The 16,527-nt window shown below is 44.3% G+C and overlaps 1 protein-coding gene across 1 annotated transcript in view; it reads right to left on the reverse strand.

The window, feature by feature from the left end:
* GALNT14 (polypeptide N-acetylgalactosaminyltransferase 14) overlaps positions 1-16,527 on the reverse strand; it is a 237,458-nt gene that overhangs the window by 189,651 nt on the left and 31,280 nt on the right. The gene's annotated exons all lie outside the window — the stretch shown is intronic.

The raw sequence follows: 16,527 nt of genomic DNA on the forward strand, positions 1-16,527 counted from the left end.
ACCAATGCAAAGGGGATTTAGGTAGGGTTCAGGATCGTATCAGTTATCTTGTCCTCAGTTTGTACCATGAGAACAATGGAAATAGGTTACTTGTGTAGTCTTGGCAACATTTCCATAGCCAAATTCCACTGAGATACCTCTGTAAAATCTCACCAAACTCAGTAGAGATGCAGGGTAATTGGGCAGAAATTGGCTCCAGGTATGGAACAGACTATAAAAATTGCCAAACTGGAACATACTGATAGTCAGTATAAATGCAGCATGGCTCTTTCTACCAGTGGTCCATGAAAGGGGTAGGTGATAGAATACCCCAGGCTTGTAATCTAAATAAGTCTTAGCATTATATAAGATTCATGTATTGCCTGAATTCAGCTGATGGCTCTAAATTAAAAAGACAGATACTCCCTGCCATTCTATGCCAGCTAGTGTATGTAATAAGTCAGCTTTTGAAAACAAAGATTTCTGTCAAAATATCATGCAGCAGTGAGTTCTTACAGCTTATACACTGCAGGAAAAAGCTTTCTAGAGCTGTGCAGATGATGGGAATTCCATTTTTGCTAAATTTGGCTTCATTCCAAACAAAACCAGAACATTTCAAAATTCTCCATTAAGGAAAATTCTGCTGGAAACAATATCGTTTTGGGTCAACCAAAACACTTTTAATTTTGGCTTTAAAAAAAACCCTTTTGCATTATATATTGAGTCTCCTGAATCCCAGACTAGTCTTTCCCTCCTCCATATTCATGAGAGGTATAACAAGGAATCTGGGTGCCTGAGGCACCAGCAACACAAGGGGACAACAGCAACTTCCAGCTGATGGTACCACTGGTGATATTATGAGACTACAGTGGCAGCTGTTACTTTTCTTACTCTCCTCTCCACCCCCAAGTCGGTGCTTGGGGCTACTGTCACTGTTGCCCCACTGGTATTCATGATTTAATACTCCATCCACCTTCCTCTTGAACTGTGCATCATACTTACTACAACTCTTCTTGCAATCCACCAAAACTCCTGAGCATTACCAAGAAAAATTAAACTGCTACACAAAATTAATTGAAACAAATCAGAAATATTATTAAGCTGCAGCATATCACCAGTTCCTATTTGTCCCAGCATCATTTTTAAGCGGATGGAATGTGGAATTACATGTTTAAAGTTGATGGTCCATAAAAGGTGCAGCAGAAGTGACAAGCATGAGCTCAAGTTGCTGCCATTAACAACAGTTAATAACGACACTGTAAGTTAATGGTTAGCAAATGTTTTATGAACTGGCTAAATCTTGCTCTGTGAAGATGGATTCGATTTATTCAGAATGGATTTGCCGCCCTCTGTGAAAGTCAGGAGTGCATAATCTGTCCCCCAGCTTTGATGTCACCTTAAATAGATTAAATCAATGTGTAGCATTCCTGAAACTACAGAAGGCTAGTGGGAGCTAGGCCTGTATTTTAACAAAGACGGTGTTAGGGCAAAATGTAACTTTACATAAAAGCAGTCCTTACATAAAAGCAGTCTAATTTTCAGAAATGCTGATTAACAACAACTGCCAAAAGAATATGTTAGAACTTGTGGGTGCTCAGCCTGGCTGGCAACTGCCGCTGTGTTACTTACAACACTATGGTGCTCAGCTTTAATCAGCCAGACTGGTCCACATTGGCTTAGGTTTTCCAAACCTCTGATGAAGTGAATATTAATAGAATTGTCCTTGTGTCTGATTCTTTCTTTGTGTTAGTGAATGAAGTATTTTTAAAAGTACCCCACAATGCTTGCAAACCAAAATAAAGTAGCTAGAACCATAGAAAATGAGGGTTGGAAGGGGCCTCAAGGAGGTCATCTAGTCCAACCCCCTGCTCAAAGCAGGACCAGAACCAGAAAGTGAAAACAATTATAAGCAGAGGTTAAAACAGACTGGTCCAGTTATACTGCTGAGTGCTCTACAAAAACCATGCAAAATGGAGGGGAATTAAGTAAATTAGATCAGTAACATTCTTTCATTTTTAATAATCTAAGAGTGATGGTAATTGCACTGTAACAGGCAAGCAGCCCCAAGGACCCTGAGCAGGGAAGCAGGGCTATTTATGAAGCTGTCTGGATGTCAGCTGTTCAAACCCTGCATGAAGTTAGAGTGTAATTTACAGCTGAATCATATTGACAAGTGGATCTCACCAGCTCCAACCATTTTATAAGAGAGATGGAAGCTGCCCTATGGACAAAAATAATTCAGGTTTGGAACCGAGTATTATACAGGGAAAATCCTAAAAAAAAACAACCCCAGTCAAACCTGGAAAAATACATAGTTTGAGGTTTATGATTATTGCTTTTTTAATAACTATTTATTTAGGATATTTCAAAAGGGTTGTACATCATTGCCCTAGAAGTATCAAAAATATCAAAAGTCATGTTTACAACTGAATTTTTTTTGTTTATGTAGCATAAATCAGTATGCTGCATACTGATTTATCAGATCTCACAATTTAATAGGGTGTCACCATATTACAGGGCAAACAAACTTCTTTATCATACTGTTGATTCTTAATTAGTCAACCACCAAGAAACTTGTGCATTTGGCCTACATGCCCTACACTTGTGTATTCTGCTCAGAACAGGGAGAGAGCTACATCTATGAGCAAATAGGTAAGACTTACTTTGTGGCAGTTTCTCCTAGAAAAGTCTCATAGAATGTAATAATACTACAACTAAAATGATTCTATAGATGTTACGTATGAATCCATAAAAATGTAGTAATTAATGGTACCTTTCTTACTGACTTTAAAAGAAATCAGATCTGTGAAATTCTAGAGGCTAGTGTAAAAACTTTGTGTAAAACCTATATAACTCGAGCGCTACCAAGAGTGACTAGAAATAACTGTCACAAGGTGGCAGATTGTAGATTCAGACTAGACATCAGGAGGTGCTATTTCACAGTCAGGGCGGCTAGGATCTGGAACCAACTTCCAAGAGAAGTGGTGCTGGCTCCTACCCTGGGGGTCTTTAAAAGGAGGCTGGATGAACACCTTGCTGGGGTTGTTTGACCCCAGTACTCTTTCCTGCCAAGCCAGGGGGTCAAACTTGATGATATGCTCAGGTCCCTTCCGACCCTACCAACTATGAAACTATGAAACTTTTTACTAAATTTGAGAAGATGGGCCTTTGTACACACCACAAAATTGACCTTTAAAGCGGCTTAAATGCCCTTTTGCGCTGCTTTAATGGAGTTGCTGTTTACACTGTAGGTGGCATATTGCTCATTAATGGTGTTGCTGTTTACACTGTCGGTGGCATATTGTGCGTTAAATGACATGTCCAAGGTGTTTTAGTTTGCTACCTTAGTAGCCGAGGAGGGAAGCACCTGGCCCCGTGCAGCTCAGGGGCTGTGTAGGCAGCTCATGCAGGCAGGCTCCACTGCAAGGAGAAAAAAAAAGCAGTGAGCCTGATTTTTTTTTTTTTCCCTCCCCAGTGCCTGCCTGCCTGAGCCATGTGGGGGCCCAGTGCTTCCCTCTGTGGCTGTGGTGTGCCCAGAGACCACCTGGGCTGGGTGCCTACAGGTGGGTGCTGCCTGGGGGGTGCCACCATGGCAGCAGAGGGAGGCACCACCTCCACCCCCCTCCTTCCCCACCCCTCCACACCTGAGGAACCCCTCGGCCTGCCGGCAGCTCGCCCTCCCCCCACACCACTGGAGAGGTGAATTGGGCTTGACCCTTGTGTACATGCCACGGGGTATACTTCAGTTTAAATTGAAACCCACCACTTCAATTTAAGGAGAATTAGACCAAAGTAAACCCCTGTGGTTTCCACAAGCAGCCGATGTTTCTGGAAGGATCCCTTTAAAATCACTATTTTCACGACTTTGTTGCTAAAAGTCTAAAGTCATTACATAAAGATGGTGGAAATCTTTTGGATCTCTTAGTATTCCTTAGTGTACCAGAGTTCTAGACCCCGAGTGAATCTGAGGCATCATGTACACAAAAGCAGGAGATCTGAAAGAGAAATCATAGATCATTTGCCAAGGATAATACTTGAGATTTAGCTTCCTAATAAGGAGATCATCAGTTTTGGGGATCAGCCTGAAGCAGGCTGACAGTAGCCTGCAAAACCTGAAGCATGAGCTTCAGGTTGTCAGGTGATGATCACAACAGTTAAGAGGGAATTTGAATCTCACTGGCAGCACTGACCAAATACATCAGATAGATTTATTTATTTGCTTCCTTTCCTTTAAAAGTGTAAAGCCATGGCTGAAGACAGAATACTGTACATGGCTGAACCAATTATTCATTTCAGAACAACAAACCCTATGATATGTTTTTGCTCTCTCTCTACCAAGGACGTTCAGACACAAGAAATGAATGTCCGTTACTCCTTCCCTGCCAGCTCTCTCCTGTAGTTGGGTCTTATCCTGCAGTCCTTGCTTAGAAATCCTCTCCCCACTGCCTTTAAATTGGAGATTTCCTTCCATTTTACACAACGATGTGATCTGGTCATTTCCTAAAGACAAAGTTTGGTTGAGTACTCTGAAAATACTGTTTTACTGAGCCTTCTGCCTCTGGCACACATATATTTTTAAGGTTTACTCCCTTACAGTTTGGCAGAAAGAAACAAAATTGTCATGCACTCTCTTCCCCACTGTGCAGTCTCATCCCTTTCCTCCCACCTGCATGCTCTGCAAGGAACAGCAGAGATTGTTTTCCAGAGAAGATTCTGCTGTAGGCTAAGAAATGACAGCAATGGGTTTGGTTGAGAACAAGTGTGCACATGTGTGCATGCACAGATACACACACAGACAGCAAAACAACCTGTTTGGATTGTAAACTGTAGCCCTAAAAAAAAAGATAATGACTCTTAAAATATTGCACGCAGGGACCCAGGCCCTGCCTTTCTAGGGCACCCCTGCATTATATCACCCTTCTCCTCCCCCACCCTTCACCAAATACCCTTCCTGCACTGTCAGCACCTGTAGTTCTCATCTTAGGGGAAGCAACACTGGACTGGGAGTCAGCAGCTTTGCTCTTTAATCCCAGGTCTGTTGTTAATCCCTTTGTGACCATGGCCAAGCTGCTTCATCTCTGCCATCCTGCCTTGGCTCTTTAGACTGCCAGCTCCTTGGGGCTTCATGCATGTATAGTACCTACAATTACAAGGCCTTCATCTCAAATTCTACTTAAGAGGGCATTTTTCTTTTTTCTGTATCTTGTATGTCCCCGCTGTTGTCATGCCTCAGCACAGTAGGGAAGTATTATCCCCGCCATTACAAAACCAGACATTGAGGTGCTGACGGACTAATTGACTTGTCAAAGGTCATTCAGGAAATGTATAGAAACACAAAAGTTGAATAGAGGTCTTATACTCCAAGAGTGCCCTGAGCATTGGGAAATTCTTCCTCCCTGATTGGGGTCTCTAGACACTAAGGTACTACAAATGAAAGTGTAGGCTCTAACCTTGCAAAGGTTTCCCCACCCACCTATTCCCTCAACCACTTAAATCTGTTCTCCAGTACTTCATCCAGGGTAGTTCTAAGTGACTCATGAACAAGGCTCCCACCACTCCCTTAGGTGACTATTCCTCACTCAGTAGATGTTGTTATTTAAACTTTTTTTCTTGCAGTCAACCAAATTCTCATTACTGACTCATATTCATCCTACCTGTTCTTGCCATGCCCTCTTTTATCATTCTAAACAATGGTTATACCCTTCAGATTTTGAAAACAATTTAGCATGGGCCCCTATTAATCACCAGTTAACTATTTTCTCTGCCTTTCACTCTTCCACCTCATCAAGCTATTGCAAGTTAACTCCATGCAGGCCACTTCCACCTTTCTGTGTTCAAGCCTCCAGCTGATAATGGCCTAACTTCTCATTTGTATTTACTGGTCTTCACAGAGACTGATGGTGTAATGACCAACACCTTCACAGGCCACAATGAGCAGTGAAGAGGGTGAGATTCAGATCACCACAGAAAGGCAAACTACAGCATCAGAAGATACACAGGTTTTGGGAAACAAAAGTGTCATACATGTGGATGTGAGTGATTAGACCACATTGGTGCCTTACTGAACGAGGTTACAAAGAAGTGTGAACCGTGAAGCAGAGGATGCAGAAAATATCAGTCTATTTACTAGCTCTACGCCTTCTTGCTGTGCTTGAAAGGTACCAGTCTACCAGGGACTGCTTCAAATAACATCCTAAAGGTTGTTCAGCACTGGCATTGAAAGAAAGAGATGCATTCCTACCCCACTCCCAGTCATTCCACTGTGCTGGTGGCCATGGGAGAGCTAACGCCTCACCACAGCATTACAGGATGTGTGGGCCAGTTCTGGACAAGATGACTAGCCCCAACAAACCTACAGCTTATTTTGCATGGCTTTCCATGAAACAAAACATGTTGAAACCCATCCCACTTCCTCCCTACTAATGACTTGGTACCACTACTTCTGCATATACATGCAGCCCTGCCTCCTCTCCCTGCCTGTGGCCCCCTCAGGCAGTAATAATGGCCTCCTTCATCCCAGGCTTGAGGCCTTTCCCAAACTGCTAGAACTGACAAACCAGGAAGTGGAGCTGAAGCAGAGCCTTCCACTTAAGGAACTGAGTCTCTGGTGTGGGCCAAGTCAGGGAGAAATGCAGCAGGAGAATCCCTGGATGTGGTGCAGCTGCAGAAAAGATGGCTTCAATGTTTGAGCTAGAATTTTACCCAGACCTGCCCCTGGAGGCCTGTGGAATTAAGTGCAAATAGCTCAATAAAAGTTTCTCCCCTGCTACTCTAAGCACAGTGCAAGGGATTTATTTGCTAAAGGGTCACTGCCTGATTAATAAATCACAATTATAAAACACAAGGGCCAATCCTGAGTTGAGGCTATTCCATCTCTTATGCCACCCAGAGATGAGGCCACACTGGGGGAATCCCCAAGTAGGCCATTATACTGGTGTTCACACCTCGAGGATGATGCCGAGGCACTTGAGCTGAACCAAGACTCCAATCCAGCCTTCCTTTCTGGTTCTGACCAATGTAAGCAGCCTTTTCTGGCAACTTTTAGCAGCTGTAGACTTCATTCTAGTCTCATTCCCACCAACCATCTGCAATGACCCCACTGACTTCAGCGGCTGAGGTAGATTCATGCTAGCTCAAATGAGAGTCGAATCAGTTCCCATTCATATGTGCTGGTGTAGCAAAGCCCTTCAGGTACATGTATGGATGGCAGGTCCACTGCCACTATTCTGCACCAGCAGGGTTCGGTCTAGGGATGGGACAAGTAGAATAACCATTTTCAGTAAGCAGAATATAATTGCTCAGCGTGAAATACAACTAGGACATGTGAATTACCAATCTATCCCTGTGATAACACTATAACTGATTCTGTGGGATCTTTAATAACATAGATTTCATAAACATTTGGCCTGGAAGGGACCCCGGAGGATCATCGAATCCAGCCCCCTGCCCCAAGGGCAGGAAGTCAGCAGGGATCATAGGATCCCAGGATCCCAGCAAGATAAGCATCCAAATGTGTCTTCAAGGCGTTCAAAGTGGGTGCTTGAACTGCCTCTGGCGATAGACTATTCCAAATCTTGGGGGCTCGGACAGTAAAGTTCTTCCCTATGTCTAGCCTATGTCTAGCCTGAATTGGTCATGGCTGAGTTTGTGACTGGTCGTGGCTGAGTTTGTGACTGGTCAATCTTGTCATCCCTTGGGGTGTTCTGGTGAACAGACGTTCCCCCAGATCCTGGTGAACACCCCTGATAAACTTAGAGGTGGCCACCAGATCACCCCTGAGCCTGCACTTTTCCAGGCTGAAGAGTCCCATGGACTGAAGAGTGGCCAAGGTCTGGAACAGGCTCCCAAGGGAGGTGGTGCTCTCCCCTACCCTGGGGGTCTTCAAGAGGAGGTTAGATGAGTATCTAGCTGGGGTCATCTAGACCCAGCACTCTTTCCTGCTTATGCAGGGGGTCGGACTCGATGATCTATTGGAGGTCCCTTCCGACCCTAACATCTATGAATCTATGAATCTATGGCTCTCAGCCTGTCGTCGTAAGGTCTGTTTCCTGACCTCTGATCATGTGCGTGGCTCTTCTCTGGACTCTCTCGAGCTTCTCCACAACGTTTTTGAATTGTGGAGCCCAAAACTGGATGCAGTACTCCAGCTGTGCGCCTCACCAAGGCCGAGAGAATGACATCCTGGGACTTGCTTGAGAAGCATCTATAGATGCAAGCCAGCGTTTTGTTCGCTTTACTAGCCACAGCATCACATTGAAGGCTCATGTTCATCTTGTGGCCAGTCATGACCCCCAAGTCCCTTTCATCTGTAGTGCTAACCAGCGTAGCACTGCCGAGCCTATAAGCATGCTTCAGGTTTTTCCTCCCAAGGTGGAGAACTTTGCATTTTTCGGTGTTGAACACCATCAGGTTCTCATCCGCCCATTTCTTGAGCCTGTCAAGATCTACCTGGATCACCCTCCTGTCCTCAGGTGTGGATGCTTTACCCCAGAGTTTGGTGTTGTCAGCAAACTTGGCCAGTCCGCTTCTGACACCAATGTCCACATCATTGATGAAGGTGTTAAACAGTATAGGCCCTAGGACAGAGCCTTGAGGGACCCCACTAGTGACTGCGCACCAAGATGATTACCTTCCGTCAACCACCACCCTCTGGGTCCTACCGCGGAGCCAATTCCCCAGCCAGCAGATCGTGGTGAGGTTGAGCCCGCATTTAGCCAGTTTTGCCAAGAGGTGATCATGGGATACCAGATTGAAGGGTTTTTTAAAGTCAAGATATACGACATCAGTCTCTTCCCCCTTGTCCAGGTGATAGGTCACCAGGTTGTAAAAGGAAATGAGATTGGTCAAGCAAGACCTACCTGCAACAAATCCATGCTGGGTATCCCTCAGGATATTGCTATCAGCTAGTCTGTTAAGGATGGCCTCTTTCATAATCTTTTCCAAGACCTTCCCCAAAATAAAGGTCAGGCTGATGGGCCTGTAGTTTGCCGGATCTACTTTCCTCCCTTTCTTGAAGACAGCTAGGGCATGTAGCTTGAAACCTCAAGGTGCAGACAGAAGTGCAGCTCCTTGGTCTAACTCATGGCCCTTTATGTAAAGCACCATGAGTAAGACCAGTCCTCCTGACCTAACAGACGTTAGCTGTTGGGTCAAGATGGTGGGAGATCCAGCTTATTTTGATCCAGTCCAGAAAGACAGGCTGTGTCTGCAGGCTCTCTCCCCTTGCTCCACCCCCTCTCTCTCAGCTCTGATGTTGTCTCAGGATCAGCAGGCCTAAGGAGAGAGGGATTATACTGAAAGCCTGGTTCCAGCAGTACATACCTCAGCAATCCAATCCTGCATCCTTCTGTGCTAGGAGGAAAACCAGTCCCCTCTTCAAGTCAGAAGCCCTGTGACACCGGCAGAGGGATGACTCTGCCTCATAGACTAACTTCAGTGTCTTCCCCTCAGTCAATGTGGTCACTACCACTAGCATGGCTATCCTTCAGACCCATAAATCTGGACATACATTTTGAATTGGTGCCCTTTCTATACCTAGCATCCAGGCCATGCCTCTGTATCTTACTGGTTCTTCTGGCATAACATCTCTAGAAACTAGGTTTTGTTCTCTACATTGAACTAAAGCTTCAGACCTACATGATCTCATTTCTCAATTACTGCAACATCCTCTGCCACTCTGGGCTTGACATATGTAACCTGCCCCACTTCTATCCATTCAACATGCTGTAGTAAGGATCATTTCACTTTGGCAATGTCACCCTTCTCTAGCCTGCTACTGCCTCTTCTTTGTTCATCACATCAAATAAAAATATTAGTCATCATTTTCAAGCCCCTTCACCACCTAACTACCCAACATTTCATCTTTTGGCATACAGAAGAGCAAACCTGTAGTTAAAGACTATATGCTAGTGTATACATGCCCTAGGGGCATACCACAGGCAACCTGAATTCTGTCATTTCCTAACTTCTGCAAGCTTGATTCCTCTACCTTAATAGCCTTCACTTGACATAGGGTTTGGCTTTTCACTTTTTTTTTTAATCCCAGTGCCCAATTAACAGTAATATCTGGTTAATTGTGCATTGGGTAACATCTCTATGGCCTTATTACTCAGTGCACCGAATCTCTGCCAGAATCCTATTGATTTGTACAGAAAACGTTTTGGCTAATTCATCATCTAGTAAAGTGTAGTTGTAGCAGAAAGCCCCCTTTTCCTCTTGCCTGCATTTGCTCTCCCCTCTTTGGATATGTTTCTCTTTTTCTACCTTTTCTTCCTTCCTCTCTCTTTCACTTTAAGATAAGGAATTGTGTTTTAAAATTTGTATGTGTGCATTTTGTATCTCCCCTTGTAGTTTGGCATTTTTATCTATTTGTGTGCCATGGCATTTGTAGCTTATATTTTATACTCCTCACCTTTCAACTTTCAACTAAATGTGTTTTAGTAAGTTATACATTGTAACAATGTTAACAAGGGCAGGAATCAAACTGTCCTTCTCTGTATCAGGCTGGCCCCTGAAAGAGCGAGTAAATCAGTGATTGAATGTGTAACGTGATTGAATGTGTAACATGGAAGCAGGCAGCAATTAACACCTGGGAAGCTGCAGATCAGCCAACAGAAGAACTCAATAGAAGACAATGTAACAACCGGGAAATCTCTAAACATCACTGATCAAGGGCTAGAAGCCCTGGCCTGAGTTAATCAACACTGGGGACCAACTTTTGGGCTGAATATCTCCAGATCGACCACTCCCAGAGCCCTATTCTAAATTCATCAACGGACTCCCAAACCTGCACGTACATGCGGACGACCCCTGGGGCTGACAGATGCCGTCCACTAGCCACCGAGGGGGGGGGGAGGGGGGGGAAGTCCCACAAGGGACCCAATGACCCCTGGATTGGGCAAACCTGAAAACTGGGGAGTCACCAAAGTCTGCCAAGGACAGATAAAAGGCAGTGAAGTGACCCTCAGCGGCACCCTCTTGATCTCGATCTCCAACTCGACCAGACCTGTCCAGCCAGAAGGACCAGCCGGCAACCTCCTTCTGGAGGATAACACCACGCTGAAAGAAGCCTTGACTGGCCATTGATGGCAGACTCCAGCGCTTGCAGGATAGGTATACCTGACTCTGTAGCCTGCTACTGTGTGTGTGTGTGTGTATGTGTGTGCATGTGTGTGCGTGTGGGGACCAGCCCCAAGGTTTATGATTACAGTGTTTCAATCTGCCTAATAAACTAGAATTTTAAGGATCCTAAGTTGGACATTTGTAGCCAACATAGTTATTTACACACATGCTAAATTACAATGGCATTTGCTCTTGATAAGTAGTCAGTTTCAAGGCTGCCCTTCCTATCTGTCAAGAAAGCAAATGCTCACTAAATGTTAGATGCTCTTCAGCTTTTTTTGGCTCGAGACATAGATGATCAACTGCTCCATTTTGCAGAATTTTCTTCTGTTCTCACAATGAATGCAAAGCAAAAATCTCTGATTATTTTACTCTGACATAATCATGTCAATCTTATATAGTGAGCACTTTTTGAAATTTTTGTAGAAAGAAGCTTTACATTTATCTAGATAATCTTATAATTCCCATGGAACCAGCCAGAGTGTGTACAATTTACACACAGAATTTTTGTAATACATTTTTCTCCTATATTCTTTCTTCATTATGTCAAAAATCATCTTTTACTGTGTCTTGATATGGCATGCAAAATACATCCCTGAAAATGTGAAAATGCTTCAACTGCTGATATCAGGGATCCAGGTTTTCAGTTTAAAAATCGCAAATTCTCTCATAAAAATCATACATTCTCCGATTTAAATCCCCCAAATCCATGTGTTTCTACAATTAAAATTAAACACCACTACATATAAAGTTATCAGTTGAATACAGACAAGGTTATTTGGGTAAATCCAATATCTTTTATCTTTTTGTCTGCCTATGTCCTTAGACCAACATGGCTACAACCTACTCAGTTGAATACAATGTTTTGTTGATATATTTACAATCTTAAAGCAATATGGAAGTCTACCAATGCCTCAATTACTAGAATAAAATAAATGCTAAATACAAATAATTTTTGGCGTTTGATTTTGGGCTTTTTAGCATGAAAAAATCAGAGCTCCCCCTGCCCCCTTTGCTCACCAGGACCTGGGTCTAGCTGCAGCTATGCCCCCTCAACTAGTTTGTAGCACTGAGCAGCCCTGATACGCCAATGCCCTGCCCATGCCATTGCCCCTCACTTCAAATCCACAGCCCCCTGGCCCTGCTGGTGCCCCTCACTCCCCCCCCCAGCCCCCTGCCCCTCCCCAGTCCTGTCAAAGGGAGCCCCCAGCTGCCAGGGCTATGGGACCAGGAACCCAGGTCCACAGCCCCCTGCTTCCTCCCAGGAGTGCCTGAGCCCTGGTTCCTGCCCATGGGAGCCCCAAGCCTGCAGTGGCCAGCCCACATCTGCCCCTGCCCCACACACAAATCTGGAAGTCATGTGCCCACCATACCCCCTGCAGGAGTGTGTGCAGCAGTGGGGAGCCAGCCCCCACTGCCACCCTCTGAATGAATTGCCCGCAGCTCTGTCCTGTTCGGGCTCTGCAGCTGCACGTTCTGGCCCTGGGTCAAGCTCCATGCACCACCCCGACTGGGCAGCAGCCCCAACCCCGCCTAACTCCCTCCCTCACTATGCGGGTCTCAATTCCCCTCCCCACACCCAGACTTACCTTCAGGGAGCTATAGGAGCTGCTCTCATGCTGCCTGGTTGCCATGTGCGTGTGTATGTGCACACATGCACATGGCACCCCCTGCCTGACTGCCTTCCTCCCACTCCCCCTAGCCCCTTGCAGGCTGGAATTCTGCCAGCCTGCAAGGGGAACCTGCTGTTTCCCACCTTTTTCTCCTTAAAAAGAGAAAATCCAGGTTTTTCTCCTTAAAATGAGAAAATCTGTATCTAACCATATTTTTTCCATACAGAAACAGAACAGAAAACCCGGATCCCTGATGATAATCAGTCAGTCAAACAATTAACTAGACTAATTAAACAAGTCATCCTTACCAATCCCCTTGGACTGACAAATTAACCAGATTTTACTGTGATATAAATTGCAGCTTGTTATCAGAAATATGCCTAAACCCAAATTCTAACCCCAGCCATCCTTAAAGTTTGGAGAAATTTGTATCTACACACAATTTTGTAGCTGTCCCTTGTGTCTGTAATGCAGAGATGCAAAACACCAGTTTAGGAAATTCAGATCTGAGTCCATTCTTAGGGGCACACCTCTGCTTGTTCTTATTCCCGTGATGATATTCACTGTCAGACAATTCTGTGAGTACAATTAACAAATGGACATGCAAGCCAGCACCTGCTGCAAAGGTGGCACACTCGGAGACATTAAAGCCTCTGACCCAAGAACAACAGAACAGCAAGAGCATACTTTATTTTCTCTTTGGTGGTTAGGTCAAATGGGGGCAATCATAACTATAACTCTGCCTTCAGTGAAGTCTTGGAAATTGATATTAAATCATCATAAAGACAATTTTGCCTTCTAAAAACTCCCTTACAATTATACCCTGCTCTTCCCTTTGAATGACACAAACCAATGGCATAGAAATCACTTTGCCCACTGGTAGAATACAGCCAAGTTCTTGGGTAGAACCAAGCAAGAAGAACTTTCTGATTATAAGGATGTTTAAACAGTGGAACAGACTGCCTAGAGTAGCTATGAAACCTCCATTCTCAAAAGCTTTGAAGTGCAAGTTGGAAAAACAATGGTCTAATATGGTTTAGAAAAGGATGAACCTGCCTTCAGAAAGGGGCTGGAATAGGTGACTGTCTGAGGTTCCTTCCAGTCCTATTTTTCTATAACTCTACAATTCTGTTTACCAGTGCACAGGAATTCTACATATCTATTTAGCAAAGGGGGTGGCAAATACCACAGGCAACTTGAAGATGAACTGGGCAGAATAAACATATTATTTCTACTAGAATTTGACTAGGACACTCAGGTTCACATCTCTTCACTTACAAAAACTCCCATAGACCATTAGTGGGATAAAGTTGTAGCATCTGCAAGAGACATTGCAAGAGGCAGCAGGATGTAGACACACAAGCAAAAGACTCAATATTTGGAACACATTGCTCTCTATTTCATGCTATTCCACTAAATTCAGGGTGGACTCAAACAAGCCATTTAGGAATTTTGGAACTTCCATACCAATCAAACTGGCACTCAATCAGCGTTCTTTCTAATAACAGCCGTCACTAGCTGCTTCAGAAGATGCAAAAATCTCCATAATGGGCATCTGTATAACAAATTGCCCACAGGTGAAATTTCCTCCCAATTCCCGTCAGCTAGAGATTGATTCATGTTCTAAATCAGGAGAGTTTATGCCAGTTGTCCCTTTTTCATCCTCTCACGCAACAGTGTCTGGCTTAGTTTATTATCCATACAAATGGCTAATCCTTTTTCTTGTATTCTTATTAAGCTGTTGATCCCAATGTTGTGCTTTGTCAGTGAGTTCCACCAGTCACCTGTGTTGCATTAGTACGTCCTCTTAGATTTAAATCTGTTGTTGACTGTTAAGTTCCTTGTCCATTGTTTTGTTCATCCCCTTGAATGAATGGGACCTGATGTTTCCTGTGTCTTATGGACATGGATTATTCCCCTTCTTATTTTTTATTTTTAATCCCTCCTTTTACAGGCATCCTTCCATTCCAAATCCCTGTGCTAATCCTCATGACCTGCAAGCCACTCCCAACAAGGTACCCAGAACCACCCAACCCAAAAAATCAAAATGAGAACACATGACTGATTCTATAAAAAGCAGCAGTTTCCAAACTATGCTCTCTGAGCCACAGATGGTCTGCAGACTGCGACAAGGAATCAACAGATCAAATTGCCCCGTCACTTTTCAGTTAAAAGTTTAATTAAGAATCTTTACTGGTCCACAAGAGACTTTGAGGATCAGTAATGGTCCGTTGGCCCAAGAACTTCATGGCTTGGTAATATCATTAACATTATTCCCCCTTTTTTATCATCATCCTGATAACATTTTGGTTGCTTTTTTTAAAACACCACTGTTGTTTTCACTCACTCACCCATACTTTCCCAACCAATTATAGATAAATTGGAGCCCATGCCCTGTAAAACTTCTCATGCCACAATTTCCCCATCCATGAAGTGGGGAGGGTTACTGTGTCCAGCACAGCAGTGGCTATAAATCGTTGCCAACTGACAGCTGGTTTGTGGCCTATGGGAAGCACTGGTCTCAGTTCAGTTCCAGGCAGATAACTGTCCACCCAGCAAAGGAGCCAGTGACAAAACTCCAGACTCCTTCCTCCCTCACTGAGGTGTGCCAGATTTGAGGGCATTGGCAGGGCAGCAGAGGGAAGCTGATACTGCCACTGCCTCTTCTGTGAATAAATAGAGGGCTTCAGTCTCAAAGGCTGTCAGGCTTTCACCAGCACTGAAAACACTTAAAAAATCATTTTAAAACCCGGCTAAGCCAGGCAGCAAATGGAGAGGTTGCAACCTTAGGAGATGTACAGACAAGTGAACAATAGTATCTCAGATCAAACCTCTCCAATAGCCATAGAGAGAAAACTGGCCCTTGAATTAGCTCCATTTTAGTGGCCTCTCTGCAATCCCTCATCTCATCATGCACTGTGGATACAGACTTTCCTTTATCTTTTACATCTGTTGCCTAGAAATGAAAAAGTGAAAGAACTGTGAGTAAGCACACTTTTGTGAGAGAGAGAGAGAGAGTGTGTGTGTGCGCACACACAAGCACTTGCACATGTGCTACCTGTAATATGTATGTTCTGGATTTGTGCGTGCATGCATGTCTGTGCCTGTGCACATGCATGCACAAGGAAGAGTGCAGAAGCCTGACCGAGGAGGAAAGAGTGAGCACATATGAGTGTGAACAGAGCTGTGAAGGGAGCTGTGTGTAACTCTCCAGCTGTGGGTGCCTACACAATCCTTTGTTAGGACAATCAAGCACCCTCTCTCATACTGCTTCAGTCTCTCCATGTTCTGCTAGGGAGCCTTGACTGAGATAGATGTTTGTTTTAGAAACCACCCATTGTTTGGCGCAATATTTCTTGGGTTTTTAGCTGATCTCCCTCAGTTCACATTCCAGTTACCATTTGTCTCCATGGTGCTAGCAGGTTGATCTACTGCCACAATGAGGGCAGCTTCAAGACAAGCTATACGAAATAGGGACAAGTCAAACCTAGCACAAATGGGGGTCTGGGTGAAGGAGAGAGCCGGGAATGGGGCAAAGCAGCATAGGAATCTGGGAAATGATTTTACATACTATAGCAAGAGGGTAATTTTCTTCCCTCTCTTTTCTATGAACAACCATAAGCTCAGCTTAAGGCCTTCAGGCGAAAAAAAAAACAGAGAGAGAGAGAAACCCATCAGGAGGTGCCAGTTCAGAGCCCTACTGGCAAAATGCAGCAGCAGTTCAGAGAGGATTATTTCATTGCAAGATATTTTTTCTCTGTCCCTCTCTCACACGTTGGATTAAGGCTCCACTGACGTGTGGCATCTTATTCAC

Source organism: Alligator mississippiensis, chromosome 1 (assembly GCF_030867095.1).
Source record: "Alligator mississippiensis isolate rAllMis1 chromosome 1, rAllMis1, whole genome shotgun sequence".
Taxonomy (NCBI): Eukaryota; Metazoa; Chordata; order Crocodylia; family Alligatoridae; genus Alligator; species Alligator mississippiensis.